General features: G+C 46.2%; 1 long non-coding RNA gene across 1 annotated transcript; it reads left to right on the top strand.

The window, feature by feature from the left end:
* Nucleotides 1–234: 234 nt before the first annotated feature.
* On the top strand, nucleotides 235–3,900 carry LOC127487183 (uncharacterized). The gene is made up of 3 exons (XR_007913725.2): nucleotides 235–355; nucleotides 844–971; nucleotides 1,321–3,900. It is a non-coding gene; the product is annotated as an uncharacterized lncRNA (long non-coding RNA).
* The last annotated feature ends 15,389 nt before the right edge of the window (nucleotides 3,901–19,289 follow it).

Below are 19,289 nucleotides of genomic sequence, written 5' to 3'. Positions count from 1 at the left end.
TTCCCAGGTGCATTAGCAGGGAGCTGGATCAGAAGTGGAGCAGCCGGGACTCGAACCAGCACCTAAAAGGGAGACCAGTGTCTCAGGCAGCAGTTTAACTCCCTGTGCCACAACACCACTCTGGAGAGTGGAGATTTTGATTCAGAGGTCTAGGGTGGGGCCCCAGAGTCGCCCTTTGTAGAGTCGCCCTTTGTCAGCGCTCTCTGGTGAGCCCAATGCTGCCAGTTCACAGGCCAGGCCTTGGACTCATGCCACCAAGGTGTCCTTGCTGCTCTCTGATGCCAAGAGATCTGTAGGGACCAGGAAATGGTGATGTCTTTATCTCTGGTGAAAACAGGCATGGAAAAGCAAAAAGGTACCATTCTTTGGACACCTTCCTCAGGTTGTAGGAAGTGATTTCTAAGCTTCACACAAACGTGGGTTTCAGATTACAGTGGTTTAAGAGTGGAACTGGATTTTTAGAATATGGACTGCTACAGAAGTAGCCTGGTGGATCAATATCGTCAAATCTCGGATGAGCAGAATAACAAAGGGGAACTTTCAAAAATTCAGATTCCTGGGCTCCACCGGAATAGCCTCTCAACCAGCACAGTAGGTGGGAACCAGGGATCTGAATTGCAAATCACTGCTTTAAGTTCCAATGGATTTTAGTAACTGCTGATCTGCTCACTGCTATGCTGTTCCAACATAGGAAGGTACTTCCAAAAGTTCATGGAAAATGGAATTAATTGGAAGCTGAACTTAATGGAAATCCATGAAGGTGTTCATAAATTTCATAATGTCCACGAACTTTGTGAAAATCCCTAGTACACATGGATTTAAACTCTTAATTCCATCTTACAGGAAGGTTTCAGAGTCCCCTCCTCCACATTTCATGGACGAGGAAGATGCCCCTGGTATGAGCTACTCCTCTGCAATACTGCTCGTCTTTTCTTCGGAGGACTGAGCAAGTGTGGAAAACAAAAACCTACGTGAGTGCCAGCCAGAACTTTCACAGTCATTTCGAGAACCAGAGTCTGGCTAATAAATTCAGGCTACATGCTGCCTTTGCTCTCCTTGGCTGTCAGGCTAACTTTATGGGACAATAAAGACAACAGCTGAGTATATTGATAACTAATACTAAAAAACAGGCAGTTTAGTTCACCAAGAAGGGAAGAGGATTTTCTGCCTCTCCTGAATTCCATGCCCACATGGGGGGAGGGACCACAATGCCTGTAGGAGCGTATCAGTCCCCTTGGGCAGGCTGTCTCCCTACCTCTCCCATGCCCATGCCCGAGTCCACACCTCAGTCAAGGTCTCCCCCGCCCCGACCCCATGCAGCTCGCTGGCATCCTTGTGCTCCGCAAAGACCAAGGATGAAGACTTTAAAAACCACTAGCCAAATCATAGCCTCAATCCTGAAGCGTGAGGAGGGAACTTCCGCCGCAGCTCTCCAGCCCAGAGTCCAACAGCATAGCCACAGCTCCAAGCGCCTGTGTCATGTCCACCTCTGCTCACCCACGCGGATAAGGTTGTGAGAGCCCGACGCCCACACCACGCTCTGCCCAAGACCCACTGAAAATGCTGTCCTTGGAGAACTTGACTTTAAAAAAAAAAAAAAAAAAATTTAAAAGACAGAGGGAGAGAGAGATTGATTGATTTTCTTATCCACTGGTTCATTCTCTAGCTGCTTGCAACAGCTGAAACTGGTGGAAGTCATAAGCCAGGAATTCAATCCAGGTCTCTGCAGGAACCCAAATATTTGAGCTGTCATTTACTGCCTCCCGCAGTGTGTATTAGCAGGAAGCTAGACTCAGAAACCGAGCTGGGACTGGAGCCTGGCACTCTGACCACTGATACTAATAGTGTCTTAACTTTGTGCCAAATACTTGCCCTTTATGACTTCTTTAATCACTGGATTTTTCCTTTATCAATACTAGATTTTTTTGATAAATTAGGCGTGCATTTTTAAGCTTAATAATATTTAATCACTCATGTATTAATCTCCTGAGCATCTACAATGAATGTGCTGGTAAATGCCGTATATTTGTAGACTTTAATGCTGGTGTGTTGTTTCCATGTTAGGTGTCAAAAAAGTAGAAGACACTCATTCAAGATCAAGTTTACTGAGATCTACACTCAGATCCCTGGCTCCAAAGCACCTTCGCCTCCTCCCAAATCATCCCACCCCCAAATGACTGTCTCATTTTAGAGACGAAGGACCCTGCCAACTGTAATTTTTTTTAATGAAATACCTTTTAGGGCCAAGTCATGATACAGCAAAAAGGCACAGCACCAACAATTGAATGTTCACAATGTATCAGCGCACTCATTAATCAAGTAGCTGAGATTCCTGCTTGTTATTTTCTCAGAGAAGGTTTGCCTACCCGCCCCCGCCCCAAGTTTGCATCAGGGCTCCCACACTGCGGTTTTGGTGGTAAACTGAGTCTCAGCTTTCTGGAGACCCTGGAAATCAGAGGATCCTGTTGGGATTTGGGGGCAGGATTAAAGGAGACCAGGTCTGTGAAAGCCCCCAGGATGGTGCCTGGAGCCTGGCGCACCTGCTGAGGCTCCTCCTCTGCCATCTTCCTGGCAGTAGATGTTTCCATGAGGCTGCCTGCTGGACACGTGCCTGGGCTTCCTAGTTTTCTGCCAGCCCTACCTTGACTTGTGCTCCCAGAGCAGACTCTGTATTTGGCTCCCTCCTCCTTCTCCAGGAAATCTGAGGAATCCAGGCCAAGGCCGGGTGCTGTGCACAGAGACCTTGCTTGCTCTTCCCATGGCACCTCTCTCTCTCTGCTTGGCCAGCGCGTCACCACCGAGCTGGAGAGCACCTGCTATGGGCTAACACCAGAACATGGAACCCCAGGGGAGTGCTGGCAGGGTACAGGCAGAAGCCAAGGGGACCTTTCCAAATCTGTCCCACCAACAGTGCTGCGGGAGGGGGAGAAGGAAAGCACACGGACGGATGTAACTGGAAAAGCGGGGCCATTGTCCTTCCCCCCTCCCTCCTGGTTTATATTCCGCTCCCTCGAGCAAGGTGCCAAGCCGGCACACGTGTTTTCCGAAATGACCATGGTACTGCAGGGCTGCAGAAATTCTGCAAGTGCACCTCGAGTGCCTGGCGTGTCTTGCGGGGCGCACAGCAGAGGCTTGGGGGTAGCGCCTGGATGATAGTAGTGCTCTCTTCCAGGCATTCCTCCTCCTTCATGATGCTCCCTGCGCAAGAGGCCACTCAAAATGAGCAGTTGCTAAACCCTTTCCAAACAACTGTCCGTCTTCCCTAAGCAGCACGAAAGAGTGTGAAAGAAACATTTGCACACTGTTATTTCTCTCTCTCTCTCTCTCTCTCTCTCTCTCTCTCTTTAAGCAGAGTGGAGTTGTCCTTCAATGTTCGCCTTTCCTTGTGTGCTCAGCTTTTTAATTGGCCTGCTCCATGCTCTTTGGGTCTTTGCAAGACCCAGGGAGTGGAGCAGGGCTGGGGGTCTCCAACCTGGCCAGGCAAAGCTGAGGACCAGAAGTGGAGCTGGTGGGAGACCCTAAAGAAGCAGAAGCAGCAAGATGGGGAAAGTCCTATGCACACAGGGACACTTCTGGAGGAAGAAGAGGATCAGGAGCCAAACTTCGCCCACCAAGGTTCGGAAGGAATGATGACTCATTCTGAGATTCGTGATGTATAGAAAGTTCCAGAAAGGTAGACCTTCAGCAACTTGATGCTCCAGGAGGCAGAATGGAGGTGGCATTTCTCAGCCAACATGGCCTCTTACCCTTGCTTCCTGAGGCTCTGTGGGGTGAACCCTCACATTGTGAACATAATATTTCAATTCCTTGAATCCCATGCTAAAGAGCTTGGACATCTGTAGATCTGCACTACAACCTAACAGAATGGAAGAACCACACCAAGATGCTTTCAAAAGTGAATCAAGGGAGCCAAGATGGCGGAATAGTGAGGGCGCGCACCGATAGTCCGGGAAAATTTAGTTTAATAAAAGGGGAGTTACGGTAGCCGCAGAAAATAGAACCAAACAAAAATTGCAGGGGAAACCCTTCTGAATGGAGCAGGCGTGAATCGGACGACCTACTGGGAGAACAAGGTCGCCCACCGCACGGAAGCAAAGTCGCGGGACCCAGCCGCAGAAGCCCCAGGGTCTGCGCGACAGTGCTCCAAGGAGAGTGCACGCCACACAGAAAACAGCGGGGAGACTTGAGACGCTCAGGGCTCCGAGTCCACACATCAGCGCTGGAAGGGGAGGTGAGCTCAATAACCCGAGACATTGGTGGGGAAATGGGGGTCAGAATCTAGAGGGGGGCCGGAAAGTGCAGCAAACTCACTACCGGAAAGAAGGAAAAAAAAAAGCTTTGGGGTTTCTCTTCCCCCTAACCTTGCAAAGGTTACAAGCCTGCAAGACTTGAAGAATTCCCAAGAGACAAAGAGCAGGCCTCCTCTTTGGATTTACATATCAGTGGGGGAGAGTTAAGGAACTGAGTCACTACAATTCAGTAGCCTAGGCAACCCAGTGGGAGTCCAGAGGAGCCAAAGACTGGAAGCTAAATACCATCAATTCTGCACAGCCCTGCCCTGCAGTGTTACTTACCCCCTGAATAAATAAAATAAATAAATAAATAAAAAGAGAGAGATTTACCACGCATAACCTGAGGGTGTCACCTTTGCACACCCTTAACCTGGAAGAACCAGGCAGAGCTCTCAGGCCCCACCCATCTCAAGCCTCCAAGGCTCCTCCAACAGCAGGCAGTCCACTTAACACGGACACAGTATAAAAAAAAAAAAAAAAAAGAAAAAAAAAAGCGCACAGTGACGCAAGAAGAATTAACTATGCCGAGTAACAAACACAGAAATAGAGGGAGCAAGATCAACGATGACACTATGATGCCTCCAAATAAGCAAAACACCCCAAGCCAAGAGTATGAAGATGATGAGATAGAAGAAATGCAAGATACGGATTTCAAAAAATTTATGATAAGAACATTTAGAAGTTTTCAAAAGCAAATCCTTGAACTACAGAAATCCTTAATGGACAAGATTGAAAATCTCTCTCGTGAAAACGAAATTTTAAGGAAGAGTCAAAATGAAACTCAGAAACTAGTAGAACAGGAAAGTGTTATAGTGAAGAGAAATCAAAATGAAATGAAGAGCTCAATAGATCAAATGACAAACACATTAGAAAGCCTTAAAAACAGAATGGGTGAAGCAGAAGAGAGAATATCGGACTTAGAAGATAGAGCACAGGAAAACATACAGTCAAACCAAAGAAAAGAAGAGGAAATTAGAAACCTGAAAAATATTGTTGGGAATCTACAGGATACTATTAAAAAAACCAACATTCGAGTTCTAGGAGTTCCTGAAGGCATGGAGAGAGAGAAAGGATTGGAAGGCCTTTTTAGTGAGATACTAGCAGAGAACTTTCCAGGTTTGGAGAAGGACAGAGATATCCTAGTACAGGAAGCTCATAGAACCCCCAATAAACATGACCAAAAGAGATCCTCACCACGACACGTGGTAATTAAACTTACCACAGTGAAACATAAAGAAAAGATCCTAAAATGTGCAAGAGAGAAACGTCAGATTACTCTCAGAGGATCTCCAATCAGACTCACAGCTGACTTCTCATCAGAAACCCTACAAGCTAGGAGGGAATGGCGAGACATAGCACAGGTGCTAAGAGAGAAAAATTGCCAGCCCAGAATATTATATCCTGCCAAGCTCTCATTTGTGAATGAAGGTGAAATAAAGACCTTTCATAGCAAACAGAAATTGAAAGACTTTGTGGCCACTCGTCCGGCCCTGCAAAAGATACTTAAAGATGTGCTACACTCAGAAACACAGAAACACGGCCATCAATATGAAAGAAGGGAAAGGAAGAACACCTACCAGTAAAAGAGCATGGGAAGCTCAAAGCATATACTAGAAAATATTTCCAGGAAAATGGCAGGGCAAAGTCACTACGTATCAATTGTCACATTGAACATTAATGGTCTGAATTCTTCAGTTAAAAGACACCGTTTAGCTGACTGGCTCACAGAACACAACCCAACTATTTGTTGCCTACAAGAAACACATCTCTCTAACAAAGAGGCATGCAGACTGAAAGTGAAAGGTTGGAAAAAGATATTCCATGCCAACAGAAACCAAAAAAAAGCAGGTGTAGCCATATTAATATCAGACAAAATAAACTTTAATACAAAAACTGTTAAGAGAGACAAAGAGGGACACTATATAATGATTAAGGGTTCAATTCAACAGGAAGATGTAACTATTATAAATGTATATGCACCTAATTACAGGGCACTGGTCTATTTAAAAGATATGTTAAGGGACTTAAAGGGAGATTTAGATTCCAATACAATAGTACTGGGGGACTTCAATACTCCACTCTCAGAAATAGACAGATCATCCGGACAGAAGATCAACAAGGAAACAGCAGATTTAATCGACACTATTGCCCAAATGGATCTAACAGATATCTACAGAACTTTCAACCCTACATCTACAGACTTCACATTCTTCTCAGCAGCGCATGGAACCTTCTCTAGGATTGATCACATACTAGGCCATAAAGCAAGTCTCAGCAAATTTAAAAGAATTAGAATCATACCATGCAGCTTCTCAGACCACAGCGGGATGAAGCTGGAAATTAGCAACTCAGGAAACCCCAGAAAGTATGCAAACACATGGAGACTGAACAACATGCTCCTGAATGAACACTGGGTCATTCAAGAAATCAAAAGAGAAATCAAAAACTTTCTGGAAGTAAATGAAGACAACAACACAACATATCAAAACTTATGGGATACAGCAAAAGCAGTATTGAGAGGCAAATTTATAGCAATAGGTGCCTATACCAAGAAATTGGAAAGGTACCAAATAAATGAGCTTTCAGCGCACCTCAAGGACCTAGAAAAACTGCAGCAAATCAGACCCAAATCTAGTAGGAGAAGAGAAATAATTAAAACCAGAGAAGAAATTAACAGGATTGAATCCAAAAAAACATTACAAAAAATCAGCCAAGCGAGAAGCTGGTTTTTTGAAAAAATAAACAAAATTGACACCCCATTGGCCCAACTAACTAAAAAAAGAAGAGAAAAGACCCAAATCAATAAAATCAGAGATGAAAAAGGAAACGTAACAACAGACACCACAGAAATAAAAAGAATCATCAGAAATTACTACAAGGACCTGTATGCCAGCAAACAGGAAAACCTATCAGAAATGGATAGATTCCTGGACACATGCAATCTACCAAAATTGAACCATGAAGACATAGAAAACCTAAATAGACCCATAACTGAAACAGAAATTGAAACAGTAATAAAGGCCCTCCCAACAAAGAAAAGCCCAGGACCAGATGGATTCACTGCTGAATTCTACCAGACATTTAAAGAAGAACTAATCCCATTTCTTCTCAAACTATTCAGAACAATCGAAGAAGAGGGAATCCTCCCAAATTCTTTCTATGAAGCCAGCATCACCTTAATCCCTAAGCCAGAGAAAGATGCAGCACTGAAAGAAAATTACAGACCAATATCCCTGATGAACATAGATGCAAAAATCCTCAATAAAATTCTGGCCAACAGAATACAACAACACATCAGGAAAATCATCCACCCAGACCAAGTGGGATTCATCCCTGGTATGCAGGGATGGTTCAACATTCGCAAATCAATCAATGTGATTCACCACATTAACAGACTGCAGAAGAAAAACCATATGATTATCTCAATTGATGCAGAGAAAGCATTTGATAAAATTCAACACCCTTTCATGATGAAAACTCTAAGCAAATTGGGTATAGAAGGAACATTCCTCAATATAATCAAAGCAATTTATAAAAAACCCACAGCCAGCATCCTATTGAATGGGGAAAAGTTGGAAGCATTTCCACTGAAATCTGGCACCAGGCAGGGATGCCCACTCTCACCACTGCTATTTAACATAGTTCTGGAAGTTTTAGCCAGAGCCATCAGACAAGAAAAAGAAATCAAAGGAATACAAATCAAGAAGGAAGAAGTCAAACTATCCCTCTTTGCAGACGATATGATTCTGTACTTAGAGGATCCAAAGAACTCTACTAAGAGACTATTGGAACTCATAGAGGAGTTTGGCAAAGTGGCAGGATATAAAATCAATGCACAAAAATCAACAGCCTTTGTATACACAAGTAATGCCATGACTGAGAAAGAACTGCTAAGATCAATCCCATTCACAATAGCTACAAAAACAATCAAATACCTTGGAATAAACTTAACCAAGGACGTTAAAGATCTCTACGATGAAAATTACAAAACCTTAAAGAAAGAAATAGAAGAGGATACCAAAAAAATGGAAAAATCTTCCATGCTCATGGATTGGAAGAATCAACATCATCAAAATGTCCATTCTCCCAAAAGCAATTTATAGATTCAATGCAATCCCAATCAAGATACCAAAGACATTCTTCGCAGATCTAGAAAAAATGATGCTGAAATTCATATGGAGGCACAAGAGACCTCGAATAGCTAAAGCAATCTTGTACAACAAAAACAAAGCCGGAGGCATCACAATACCAGATTTCAGGACATACTACAGGGCAGTTGTAATCAAAACAGCATGGTACTGGTACAGAAACAGATGGATAGACCAATGGAACAGAATTGAAACACCAGAAATCAATCCAAACATCTACAGCCAACTTATATTTGATCAAGGATCTAAAACTAATTCCTGGAGCAAGGACAGTCTATTCAATAAATGGTGCTGGGAAAACTGGATTTCCACGTGCAGAAGCATGAAGCAAGACCCCTACCTTACACCTTACACAAAAATCCACTCAACGTGGATTAAAGACCTAAATCTACGTCCTGACACCATTAAGTTATTAGAGAACATTGGAGAAACCCTTCAAGATATTGGCACAGGCAAAGAATTTCTGGAAAAGACCCGGGAGGCACAGACAGTCAAAGCCAAAATCAACTATTGGGATTGCATCAAATTGAGAAGTTTCTGTACTGCAAAAGAAACAGTCAGGAGAGTGAAGAGACAACCAACAGAATGGGAAAAAATATTTGCAAACTATGCAACAGATAAAGGGTTAATAACCAGAATCTACAAAGAGATCAAGAAACTCCACAAAAACAAAACCAACAACCCACTTAAGAGATGGGCCAAGGACTTCAATAGACATTTTTCAAAAGAGGAAATCCAAATGGCCAACAGGCACATGAAAAAATGTTCAAGGTCACTAGCAATCAGGGAAATGCAAATCAAAAGCACAATGAGGTTTCACCTCACCCCGGTTAGAATGGCTCACATACAGAAATCTACCAACAACAGATGCTGGCGAGGATGTGGGGAAAAAGGGACACTAACCCACTGTTGGTGGGAATGCAAACTGGTCAAGCCACTATGGAAATCAGTCTGGAGATTCCTCAGAAACCTGAATATAACCCTACCGTTCGACCCAGCCATCCCACTCCTTGGAATTTACCCAAAGGAGTTTAAATTGATAAAGAAAAAAGCGGTCTGCACCCTAATGTTTATTGCAGCACAATTCACAATAGCCAAGACCTGGAACCAACCTAAATGCCCATCAATGGTAGACTGGATAAAGAAATTATGGGATATGTATTCTTTAGAATACTATACCGCAGTAAGAAACAACGAAATCCAGTCATTTGCAACAAAATGGAAGAATCTGGAACACATCATGCTGAGTGAAGTAAGCCAGTCCCAAAGGGACAAATACCATATGTTCTCCCTGATCGGTGACAACTGACTGAACACCAAAAAGGAAACCTCCTGAAGTGAAATGGACACTATGAGAAATGGTGACTTGATCAGCATAGCCCTGACTGCTAATGGACAACTTAATACATTATCCCTCATAGTATTTTTTTTTTTGTCTGTTCTACTTAATATGACTGGTTTAATTCTGTAATTATCACACAGTTATTCTTAAGTGTTGAAAATTAACTGAAATGTGATCCCTGTTAAACATAAAAGTGGGAATAAGAGAGGGAAGAGATGTATAATTTGGGACATGCTCGGGCTGACTTGCCCCAATTGGTAGAGTTGGAAACATACTAGAGGATTCCAATTCAATCCCATCAAGGTGGCATGTACCAATGCCATCTCACTATTCCAAGTGATCAATTTCAGTTCACAATTGATCATAATGAAAGGACTAAGAGTCAAAGGGAGCACATAAACAAGTCTAGTATCTGCTAACACCAACCGATAGAATAAATAAAGGGGAGAGTGATCCAACATGGGAAGTGAGATACTCAGCAGACTCATAGAATGGCGGATGTCCTAAATAGCACTCTGGCCTCAGAATCAGCCCTAAAGGCACTCGGATCTGGCTGAAAAGCCCATGAGAGTATTTCAGGCATGGAAAGCCAAGACACTCTGGCAAAAAGATCTCTGTGAGTGAGATCCCAGTGGAAAGAACAGGTCTTCAAAGAGGGAGGTGCCTTTCTCTGAAGGGAGGAGAGAACCTCCACTTTGACTATGACCTTGTCTAAACAAGATAAGAGTCGGAGAACTCAAGGGGCTTCCATAGCCTTGGAAACTCATGACTGGTGCATAGGGAGATTACTGATGCCATAAACAGGAGTGTCAATTTGTAAAGTCAACAACAGGAGTCACTGTGCACTTACTCCTCATGTAGGATCTCTGTCCTTAATGTGCTGTACACTGAGGCTTAATGCTATAACGAGTACTCAAACAGTATATTTCACTTTGTGTTTCTATGGGGGTGCAAACTGTTGAAATCTTTACTTAATGTACACTAAACTGATCTTCTGTTAAAAAAAAAAAAAAAAAAAGAAACTATCAATTCCCAACTTGACTCTCACTGGGATTAAACATGACAATAGGTCTGATCTGATTTCATCATCATTTAAAAAAAAATCATCTATTATTTTTCACTTTATGTTTCTGTGTGGGAACAAACTGTTGAAATCCTTACTTAAGGTATACTAAGCTGATCTTCTGTATACTAAGATAATCGAAAATGAATCTTGATGTGAATGGAAGGGGAGAGGGAGTGGGAAAGGGGAGGGTGGTGGGTGGGAGGGACAGTATGGGGGGGAAAGCCATTGTAACCCATGAGACGTACTTTGGAAATTTATATTCATTAAATAAAAGATAAAAAAAAAAAAAAAAGTGAATCAAGGTGGCAGGGCTGTGGTGCAGTAGGCTGAGCCTCCGCCTGCATGCCAGCATCCCATTTGGGTGCCGATTCATGCCCTGGCTGCTCCTCTTCCAGTCCGGCTCTCTGCAATGGCCTGGGAAAGCAGTAGAAGATGGCCCAAGTACTTGGGCCCCTGCACCCTCATGGGAGACCCAGAGGAAGCTCCTGGCTCCCAGCTTCAGGCCAGCCCAGCTCCAACCACTGTGGCCATTTGTGGAGTGAACCAGCGGAAGGAAGACCTGTCTTTCTGTCTCTCCCTCTCTCTATAACTCTGCCTTTCAAGTAAATTAAAAAAAAAAAAAGTGAATCCAGCATGGGTGAACCTTGGAGATATGCTGCTAAGAGAAATAAAGCTGGCACAAAAGGGCAGATACTGCACGAGGGTGCATCCACTCACAAGCGCTCCCTACAAGCCTGACATTCGTGGGGACAGAGAACAGAAATGTGGTTGCCAGGGGCTGGCGGAGGGGGCTGGGGACAGAGTTTTGTTTGGGACATGAAGATGACCTGGATGTAGATGTGTTAAGGCCACAGACCTGTGTGTTTAAATCAGTTAAAATGGTAAGATTTATGTGTATTTTACCAAAATAGGCAAAAGAAAATAAAAAATAAAAAAACCAAAGATTCTTAGTGTTTATTTATGATTGTATAATATGCAATATTATACAATATGATTGTATAATATGAAGTAAAAAAATCAAGTTAAAATAACAATTTTTGTCAGCAAGAAGTAACTATAATTGTAATTTCTATCTAATCTTTTTCCTTGGTATTCATCTATCTAGTATAAATGTATGGATAGGAACACAAATATTTTACTTCCTACCATATAAAGTTATTTATTCATTTTCCTTTTTCCACTAAACCTTACATAATTAGCATTTTCCAAACAATTAAAAATTATTGCTAACCATAATTGTAATGGCTGCCTACTAGTTCAGGCGTACTGTTCTTGGAATTTTGTGGGTTTTTTTTTCTGATTTTTCACTCTGTACATGGCATTAAGCAGTCACCCCAGAGCAACCCTCCCACTGATGCCTGCTACTCCTCACTTCCCCAGGAATGGCTGCCAAAAGCCAAGGGATTCAGAAGTCTCTCCTGAGTGTGCGTGTGTGTGTGCGTGTGTGTGTGCCTTCAAGGACTGTGTGACCTCAAGGACTGTTTGAAACACCTGTAATCCTTCCATTTTTTTTTTTATAAATTATTTTGTAAAATTTTTGTTAAAAAAGATTTATTTATTTATTGGAAAGGCAGAGTTAGTGAAAGAGAAAGAGAGAGAGAGATCTTCTATCCGCTGGTTCATTTCCCAAATGGTGCAACAGCTGGACCTGGGCCAGGCTGAAGCCAGGAGCCAGAAGCTTCCTCTGGGTCTCCCATGTGAGTGCAGGGGCCCAAGCACTTGGGCCATCATCCACTGCTTTCCCAGGACATTAGCAGGGAGCTTGATCAGAAGCGAAGCACCCAGGGCTCGAACCGGCGCCCATATGGGATGCCGGCGCCACAGGAGGCGGCTTTACTCACTGTGTCACAGCACTGGCCCCATCCTTCCATGGCTTTTAGTCCTTGTTGGGAGCCTGGAACTCAGATTTCCTGTCCTCGGAAATGCCTTTTGGGAAGCCGTGTTTGCACTCAGAGCATCCGTCTCTGTGGCCAGGCCCGGAGCTGCGTGTGCAAGAGGGCTGCTGAGCGGGAGGTAGTTAAGCAGGGCCTGAGGTTGTGTTGGTGCCAGCACTGCCTGGAGCACACAGCAAGGTGAGAGGTCGGGCAGCAGCTTAGCAACCCTTTGGGACCCAGAGAAAAGCTCTCCCGGCTCAGCTGACCCCCAGGCTGGCACAGTCCTCACTGCTCTCTAAGGCATCCTAGGCTTCCTGCTTACAAGGGGCGAGGGATAGGAAGCCTGGCAGAGACTTCCCTGGTCTCTGGCAAACGACTGGGTGATGCAGCCTGGATGGCACTGAGCTTGGGGTTCCTGCGGCTCCCTCCCTCCCTAGGAACACCCACGGATTCCTAACGGAAACCTCGAATCCCTCCCTGATCCCCAAGTGACTTTTGGGTTCAAAAGTCCTGAGACAGAGAGCGAGTGAGAGTGAGAGCGACAGCGCGCGTGCGTGAGAGAGAGACAGGGGGGGGGGGGGCTTGCTGCTTGGGACACCTGTAGCCCACATACGAGTGCCCGGGTTTCAGTCTTGACTCGGCCACTGATTCCAGCTTCCTGCTCAGATGCACCCCGGAAGGCAGCAGGCAGGGTCCTGAGTATCTAGTCCCTGCCACCCCCATGGGAGACCAGTATGCAGTTTCGTTCAGGTTTCTGGGTTTGGCTGGGCATCTGGGGCTTGAACCAACCAGTGGAAGATCTCTGTCTCTCTGCCTTTCAAATAAACTGAAAATCAATAAATCTACATTTTTTAATTCCCAGAGTGTGGGGAGCAGCTCGGACTAGACTAAGTTACTGGAATTAAGACTTATTCTATGCATCTGCTCTCCTCTGTGGGGAGCAGCTCGGACTAGACTAAGTTACTGGAATTAAGACTTATTCTATGCATCTGCTCTCCCACAATATGGCGCTGGGAGAGAAGTAAACAGCTTCCGCACAGCTGCCTCCAGTTCAACCAATTAACTGTAGGACTTGCTCCTGATTGGAGAGCAGCGTACTCGGCGTGTGGGCAGCCGAGTTGGGATTGGCGGAGGAGGACTATAAAGGAGGAGAGAGACGGCATGCATCGGGAACATCTATGGGGAACATCTAAGGGAACCCGTGCAGCCCCCGAGAAAGCCGGCCGGCGGTGTGCCGCTCCCCTGCGGAAGTGGGGAATGAGGCCAGGGGGAACTGCCCTTCCACGGAGGTGGAAGGGATAGTAGCCAACCCGGGAAGAACCAGCAGCAAACCCGGGGAGGGCCGAGCAGACGAAAGAACAGCGCAGGGTCCTGTGTTGCTCCTCCACGAAGAGGGGGAGCGACATAATGGTGCCGTGACTCGGATGGGAAACTTAGGACGGATAGGAAACTTAGGAGGGAAGAAACGGGAAGAAGCAGGAAAATACCGGAGAGAGAGACTAGCGAAGAGCCTAGGGGAAAGCCGGACGAGAAAGGTGCCGGAAGAAGCTATTGAAAGCCTAGGCATAGACTCGGATACGGACTACGGGGGGAAGCTGGGAGAAATCTCTAAGGTGGAAAGCGAAAGTGAAAGCTAGAACAAACAGACTCGGACGCGGACTGTGGGGAGAGGCCAGGAGAAATGAGGGAGGAGTATTGTTGGAGGAAAGCTTGGGGAAACATACCGGGTAGAGAAAAATGTTAGGGAAATTGAAGCCGTGGGGGGCAGGCCAAGGCGGACACGAAAGCCACTTTGGGATTCTCAAGTTAGCCCGGGAATAGGGGGCGAAAAGTTGAAACCAGAAGCTGAGACGTAAGCCAGATTGGGATCCGTCTGATTAGCCCGGGGAGCAAAGGACGGGAAGCCAAATCGTGGGGCGGAGACGTACGCTGGGTTGAATTCGCCAGGCTAGCCCGGGGAACTTGAATTGAATGCTAGTGGTGGAGACGCAAGCTACGCTGTGTTACTCGCGGAAGCCGCCGCGTGCAGAGAGAGCACGGGGCGTGAATAGATAGGGAACGCTGGCGTAGGCCGTGGTTCAGACGCGAAAGGGTTAAGTGCGAGACCGCGGAGCGCGCGAAGCCAAGCCGCGCAAAGCCGAGCCGCGCAGATGAGGCGCGGGCTGAAGCTGCGCGGAGCCGTGAAGCTGCCGGCAGCGCGAGGCGCCGGGAAGCCGCAGGGATAAGAGAAACAGAAGTTTAGAAGTAAAGTGAGAAAAATAGGAATGCTGGAAGATAGAAGTAAAATGGGAGAAATAGGAATGCCCGGAGATAGAGAAATAGAGAAATAGAAAGGCCTCCCTACAACATGACAACGAGAAAGCTTGGATTCGGTCTGCCTGATTAAGTTAGGCGATAAGCACCAGCAGGCAGTTCGACCAGAGTATGAGCTGCAGGTCACCGAAGATAGGTACGAACCAACACTAATAAGTCTCCCCCACAATACGGCAATGAGAAGGCTTGGATTCGGTTTGCCTGATAGAGCTTGTAAGCCCCTGCAGGCAGAGCAAAGCATGCGCTGCAGGGCACCGAACACAGGCACGCATCAGCGCCTAAAAACCTCCTCACAACATGGCGAAGAGAGGACCCGGATTCGGTTTGCCTGATGGATAGGACTTGTAAGAGCCTGTGGCAACTCTAGCAAGTAGAGCAGAGTGTGTGCTGCGGGACACCGAAGACAGGCGCGTATCAACGCCAAAAAAAATAAAAAGAAAGGGGGATCTGTGGGGAGCAGCTCGGACTAGACTAAGTTACTGGAATTAAGACTTATTCTATGCATCTGCTCTCCCACAATATGGCGCTGGGAGAGAAGTAAACAGCTTCCGCACAGCTGCCTCCAGTTCAACCAATTAACTGTAGGACTTGCTCCTGATTGGAGAGCAGCGTACTCGGCGTGTGGGCAGCCGAGTTGGGATTGGCGGAGGAGGACTATAAAGGAGGAGAGAGACGGCATGCATCGGGAACATCTATGGGGAACATCTAAGGGAACCCGTGCAGCCCCCGAGAAAGCCGGCCGGCGGTGTGCCGCTCCCCTGCGGAAGTGGGGAATGCGGCCAGGGGGAACTGCCCTTCCACGGAGGTGGAAGGGATAGTAGCCAACCCGGGAAGAACCAGCAGCAAACCCGGGGAGGGCCGAGCAGACGAAAGAACAGCGCAGGGTCCTGTGTTGCTCCTCCACAAAGAGGGGGAGCGACACCAGAGGCTTTTCCTTGGGCTGCACCAACTTCTTCCATGATGTTTACCCTCCTCCTCCTTCCTGACCCCCTGCTGGTCCCCCCCCCCCCACTTCCTGAGACGCGAATTCTGTGTGGGTCCTTTGGTGACCCTCTCATAGCAGTCACTTTCCAACGTGCCTTTTTTTTTTCCATAGCGCTTTTCAAATTTTGTAATTATACTAATTTTGCTAATCATCTGATGAATGTGTCATTTAATGTTTTCATTCAACAAATATCTTTCAAGTATCTGTGTGTGCCAGGAATGGTACTATTTGCTGGGATGACAGGGATGAACAAAACAGACTTGACTCACCTCCTAGTGAGGCTCGGAGTCTGCTGAGAAATAAACAAACAAAAATACTATTGCCATCTGCTCCAAGCAGTACAAACACAGAGAAGCAGGCACAGTGCCGACGATTGGTGAGGGGGCCTCATCGGACCACTTGATGCTAAAGGCCAGCCTGCAGATGCGCGTGCTACCCACGAGACGAGCCGGGGAGGGGGGAGCGTGAGGGGAGTCAGAGGAACTGGAAGGGAACAGGTGCTAGTGGTCGGGAGAGAGGGACACGGGACGTAGGGGACAGATGGCCAGGGCCAGCGAGTGCAGCAGGAGAGTGACATGGAGCTGGGTCCAACGTGGCTGAGGAGCTGAGGAAGAGGAGGCTGAAGGTGTCTGGGACTCCGTGTTCCAGTAGCAGCAGCCAGATGACACTGGAAGTCTGGAAGCTGAATGTCCTCTAACGGCCTGTGTGTTAAAGGTTGGATCCCCAAAGTGTTACATTAATGGTATTAAGAGGCTGGCAAGGGGCTGGCACCATGGCGCAGTAGGTTAATCCTTCGCCTGCGGCGCCGGCATCCCATATGGGCGCTGGTTCTAGTCCTTGCTGCTCCTCTTCCAATCCAGCTCTCTGCTATGGCCTGGGAAAGCAGTAGAAGATGGCCCAAGTCCTTAGGCCCCTGCACCCACATGGGAGACCCAGAAGAAGCGCCTGGCTCCTGGCTTCAGGTTAGCGCAGCTCTGGCCATTGCAGCCATTTGGGGAGTGAACCAACAGAAGGAAGACCTCTCTCTCTGTCCCTCTCACTGTCTATAACTTTCTCAAATAAATAAATAAAATCTTTTAAAAAAAAAAAAGAGGCTGGTGAGACTTTCCAATCATGGTGTTTGGGGGTGGAGCCTTGGGAGGTGGTTGGATTGGGTGGTTAGGGTGGTTAGGGTGGAGCCCCCATGTTAGGTCCTGGTGGTGTGTAGGAGTCCACATGGATGGAGATACACACTGTGTCCTGCATGTGACGCTCTGTGCCACCTCAGGTGTCTGCAGCAGCAAAGCCTTCACCAGAGGCTGAGCCAGTGGGGAGAGCCAATTTTGCACTGAGAACATCTTTCCTTCGTAAGTAGACTGTGCCGGGTATTTCATCGTGGAAATGCAGCTGGAGAGCAAGCGGAAGACGAGGGATTAGACGTCTCAGGTCCAGGATGCGAGGTTTGGGCCGTGCAGGGAAACAGAAAAATGGGGTAGATGGGGAGAGATAAGAGGAATTGAAGTTAGTTTCCCTGAATTGATTTTCTTTTTTGGAGAAAAAAATTTTTCCGTGCCTTGAAGATGACTAAGGAGAGGGAGCTGTATATCCCCAGAGGCAGTAAATGGAGAGCGAAATCCAAGAAGGGAAGATGGAATGGGACCCGGATGGAGATGGACAATCAGGACTTCTGCAGCGGGAGCAGCACCTCACCCGTCTCGTTGTATTCTGAAGAACTGCAAGCACACAAAAGTAGGGAAGCGTGAAACTCCACGGCCTCCCCTCTGGGCGTCAGCCCATGGCCAAGTTCATTCTGTCCCTGAAGTCCCGCCTATCGCCCCTTTCCCAGGTGACTTTTCAAACAAACCCAAGACGCTATAACTTTCCATGTGTAAATACTTCCGTGTGTCTCCCTAAAAATAAGGACTTTTAAAAAATTAGGAAAAAATTATGGTCACACTTTAAAATGAATAATTTATTAACGCCATCGAGTATCCAGCCAATGTATAAGTGTATCAGATGGTCTTTTACATGTTTTTATTTTAAACAGTGTTTGTTCAAAGCAAAGCCCAAACCTGGGACACACATAGAAACTGGCTGATAAGCTGTTTTAAGGGCCGTCGCCCATTCCCTTTCCCTTTCTTCTCCTTAATATCTGTTGAAGGAAACCAGGTCTTTTGTCCTATGGGATTTCTCACATCCTAGATTTTGCTGACTGCATACCCAAGGTGTCGTTTAACACATTCTTCTCTCACTTCTGTGTCCTCTAAATTGTTAGTGCACATCTTACAGCTAAAGACTTGCTCCGATTCAGATCTCTCTTGCTTGTTGTTTTTTTCTTTCTGCAAGGCAGAATCCCCACCCCTCCAAGGCAGTGCTCTGTGCCTCCTGTCGCGTTGTGTCACAGGAGGCACAGGGAGATCTGGCTGTCCCGTGTGTTGTGACAGCCAGATTGGTCAGTGGGGGGCCTTACTGACCAATTAATTAATCAGTTAAGTTACTCACATCCCACACTGAGTGCCTGGTTCCAGTTCCGGCTCCTCCACTCCCCTCTCAGCCAGCTTCCTGCTCATGCGTGCTCTGGGAGGCAGCAGGTGGTGGCTCATGTGGGAGACTTGGATTGGGTTCCAGGCTCCCGACTTTGGCCTGGCTGTTGTGGGCATGTGGGAAGTTAAACAGCAGATGAGATCTCTCTCTCTCTCTCTCTCTCTCTCCCTCGCTCTCTGTCTCTCTCTCTCTCTCTCTAACTCTATCTCCATCTCTATGTCTGTCTTTCAAGTAAAATGAAAATCAATAAAATTTTTAAAAGTAGTACAATCAGTGGAACACATAATTTTAGTTAGAAAGAATAAACTCAAAAGATCTATTGTACAACATGGTGACTATAGTTAGTGACGACGTATTATATTCTTCAAAATTGCTGAGAGTACGTTTTAAGTGTTCTCACCAGAAAAATAGGCATGATGCATATGGTAATTAGCTCAATTTAGCCTTTTCACAACGGATGTATTTCCACTACAGATTGTCATGAGAAATATTTACAATTTTATTTCTCAGTGGAAATAAATAAATTGGTTAAAAAAAAGGATTGAAAGGGTCTGGTGCTGTCGCTGTGAAGTTTGGTGTCACTCACCATAAGGCTCCTTGTGAGCTGAGGATGGGACCTTGTTTGCGGATGGAGCTAGTCCAGGAGAGGTCAGCCTGGAGTGGGGTGGGCCCCTTATCCAACACGACTGGGGACGCATGTAGAAGGGCAGATGTAGATACAGAGGGGATTGGCCATATGCTGCCAC

Source organism: Oryctolagus cuniculus, chromosome 9 (genome assembly GCF_964237555.1).
Source record: "Oryctolagus cuniculus chromosome 9, mOryCun1.1, whole genome shotgun sequence".
NCBI classification, from domain to species: domain Eukaryota; kingdom Metazoa; phylum Chordata; class Mammalia; order Lagomorpha; family Leporidae; genus Oryctolagus; species Oryctolagus cuniculus.
Note: the sequence above shows the minus strand (reverse complement) of the source record. Positions and strands in the feature narration are given on the sequence as shown.